Consider the following 4,033-nt stretch of genomic DNA (forward strand, 5'->3'; position numbering starts at 1 on the left):
CATGCCATAAGGAATGTACTGTTTTTAGAATGGGAAAGAATAAAACAAAAAAATATATATTAAACTACCTGAGTGGCTTTCAACAATGGAAGTTTTTGCTTATCCAAATTTAATTAACTATGACAAAGTCGTCGTTTACAAAGATATTTTGGACAAGGACGGAAAACTGAAAGATAGGCAAGACTTACAACAACAAGGTATTGGCTTAACATGCTGGTCTTACTTGCAAATTCAAACAAGATATGAAAAAGATGTAAAGACAATGGGATTTTATAAAGAACAGAATTTGATCAAATATTCTTAAAAACAGATGAAAACTTGATTAAGAAATTTTACAGATTTCTTTTAAATTTGAAGATGAAAGAAGAACAAGTAAAAGAAACGATAATAATATGGGCAAAAAACTTTGGATATTCTATAGATTTAGAAGATTGGCAAAAGCTATGGGATAGAAACATTAAACTGATTAAAGCAGCTTCATATAAAGAAAATTTGTATAAAATGTTTTATAGATAGCATGACACCAGTGAGATTAGTGAAAATGTTTTTAAAAGTTTCAAACAATTGTTGGAAATGCAAACAAAAGCAAGGTACCTACTATCATATCTGGTGGGTATGCCCTAGTGTGAAAAAAGTTTGGCTTAAGATTCATACATGATTGGAAAAGATGACTAAAATATAGATAGAATTTAAACCAGAATTGTTTCTGTTAGGAATACTAGGAGCCAAGTATGAGAAGGAGAATGAGTATTTAATATTGCATATATTGACAGCAGCGAGAATAGCATTTGCCCAATATTGGAAAAATGAAAATTTGCCATCTAAAGAGATCATAATTAAGAAAATTTTAGAATGTGCTGAAATGGACAGATTAACCTTAGAGATTAAAGAGAAAGAAGACTCAGTCTACTTTAAAACATGGGATAAACTTTACCAATGGTTAGTAAAACGAACTAGTGAGAAATGATTGTAATATTTAATGGCGAATATATTTTAATAAGATGAAGGATATGTATTGATTAATTGATATTGTTTATGATTATTGTTTCTCATATTTACTATAGCTATTTACTATTATATTAATTACTGCTATTGAACATATGTACCCGGACAATAGTCTGTTTGCTAAAGCTTGAAAATGTTAGTGGGGGGTAACCCAATTGTTGTTCCTATCCCTATTCCAACCCCAATCCTGACTCCTACCCCAAACCCCAATTCCCATACTGATCCCACCCCTTCCTTAACTTTATAAAACTCAATAAAACTCCTTTTTTTGAAAAAAAAAGAGAACTTTATTTTCCATAAAAGACAAAGGACCCCCTTCCCTTCAGAAAATCACTTGAATGCAGCCAATTTTCTGTCACTTAGAACTTTGTCTCTTGTTAAGGAATTTCAGGATTCTTTTTTAAAATATCTAACATCTAAAGCTTCAAAAAGTTTGAAACCCTAGCTCTAGCCTACATGTTCCTATAGTGTCCTTTCTACAACAAGTCATAATCTATAATGAACTGCTCAAAAGTTCCATTTGTTCGGGGAATGATGTTGTTTGCTTTATATTATTGGACTGCAACTATAACATCTCCAAAAGAGTGGCAAAATTTCTTACAATTGCTATTGATTCATGTTTAATTCTATGGTTATAGAATTATGAAAAGTTCTTAAAAATTCAGGGACATATCCAGAGATAGTATCTGCCTTGCAGGTAGCCCAAGTTGAACTATATTGCCTACTTAAAGGTTACAGAAACAAGTTTTGGCAGTATATAGATATCAGTATATTTATAAGATAAACATTAGGTCCCTTTGAACAGATGTCCCATAACTGTTCCTTCTGAAAGTGTTTTCCAGCCGTCAGTTTGGGAAAAACCATATTTTTATAACTGGGGAGAGGGAGTTTGCTCCCTATTGGGTCAGTATAATTTTCCTTGGGCTAGGAGGCCACAGAGGCTCTAAAGATGTGTAGATACTAAACCACCGGTGGGCAGAAATGTTTGGTTTAATTTAATCTAAGAACACTAACTTCCAAAGGGTATTTAGAACATTTACTTAGCTGGCTTGGTGAAAAAATGTATATAGTGCCAAATACAATTTTGGAATTTCTGCATACATAAGTGTTACTTAGAAATCATAAACTCAGACATCAATTATTCTGTTAGTGCAAAACCTAACCAATTATTTTGGTGAAAAGATTCTCATTTTAAAAAGCATTTAAAAAGCATTCTGACAGAATCCATGAATAGAAACTTTGCAGAACCATTTACTTCTTAGGAAGGTACATTGAAGTACATTAAGACCTGATGGAGGAATTTTTCAGAAATTTTAATCTGTATAGACGAAATGCAGTATAGAAATTAATGTAGCATAGATAAAAAGGTTAAGATTTTTCCTTCTTTTATAATGTTTAATAAAAAAGGCTCACAATAATTCCAAAACCTTCAAAATTGTTTCCAGGTACTTTCATTTTTGAATCATAACATATTTGTGACCATAAAGACTTTAGAAGACAGTGACCATGTCATGGATTTTATTTTGGAAGCCTCTGACATTTTTAAATGGGTTAATGTTTTTTTAAACTATATTTCCCAGAATGTGATCAAACACTTAAGTAGAAATCTAACCAAGGCAGAACATACTTCTGTTACTGACTTTCAACTCATACTCCTCTCTTCAGAGGAGAGTCTGTTTGATTGGTTTACCCCAGGTGATTGATGGACCCAATGGCATTCCAGAGAGAGCTGGGGGTTTTCCCTGAGGAACTGGTGCCTTAGTTGCTGTCTGGAATGTTGAGTGGCTGCTGCGTTGGATCTTATTGCTCCTATGTGACCTTTCCTTGTGTGTTGATCCGAGAGTACACCTGGAGCACATGCTCCTGCTCCTACTGAGATCTCCAGAAGATGGAATACTAGAAGAGATTCATGGAGCACTACTGAAGGAAGACTCAGTGCTAATTTAATTGGACCATATTAAAGAATACCTCATGAAATAAGGGTGGCAAAACATCAGTATTTCTTCTGTCCTTTTAGCAATGATAGCTGTTAGAGTCCCTAGTTAGGATGGTCAGGTTTCTATTGGGTAGGGAGGGCATTCTGGAACAACTGCTAGGCCATTGTGAGGATTATTCAGGCTATGTGGTGGATAAGGCTGGCCACAGATTGGACTCTGACTGGCCAGAGCAGGCCAAGATGCCTGGGATGTAGTCTAGGGGTATGATCTGGGATGAGTTTGAGCCAGTGACTCCTGAAGAAGTGAATAGGACTCTCTATCTTCTACTTGTTTACAGGATCTGGGGTCTCCTGGGTCATGAAAAAAAGTGATCCATAATTGGATCCATGAATGGAGTGGTGCACTCCCTCCTCAAGAAGTTACTCTTGGACTCAATGGTCTTGGATAACTATGGATCAATTTCCAACCTTCCCTTTCTGGGGAAGGTTTTGTTGAGAAGCCTGTCAGCTTGCACCTGATGAGAGCCCTGAAATAGGTAGACTCATTGCAGTTACATTTCAGGATGGAATTTAGTACTGGGGCATCTTTGGTTGCACTTGTTGATGATTTATGGTGGTGGTAATGCATCCAACTTTGTGCTCCTCAATCTCTTGGCTGCTTTAGATACTGTCTACCCCAAAATCTTTTTTTAAAGTATTTTATTAATTTTCTATTATTACAATTCTTTAGTGCTTAATGAACGTGTTGTCTGGGTTAATTTTTTGCTAAGTAAGAACTTAACTGCTTACTCTCTATCTCATTTTTCCAACCATTGATAAAATAAGTTCCATGTTTGAAAATATTCTGTCTTTTTTTTTCTTTGATTTTATTTATTTATTTATTTATTTATTAAATTTATATACCGCCCTATCTCCCTTACGGGACTCAGGGCGGTGAACAGGCAATACTAAAAACCACAATAATAAATAAATAGTTTCTGTTCTAAAATCAAATTAAATAACGGGCCTGTTCTAAAAACACCCCATACAAAAACCCCCACTAAAACATAATCAAACTACGCCAGGCCGGCCGCACGGAATAGATGGGCCTTC

This window comes from Protobothrops mucrosquamatus, unplaced genomic scaffold, assembly GCF_001527695.2.
Source record: "Protobothrops mucrosquamatus isolate PMUCROS unplaced genomic scaffold, P.Mucros_1.0 scaffold1887, whole genome shotgun sequence".
Lineage (NCBI taxonomy): Eukaryota > Metazoa > Chordata > Lepidosauria > Squamata > Viperidae > Protobothrops > Protobothrops mucrosquamatus.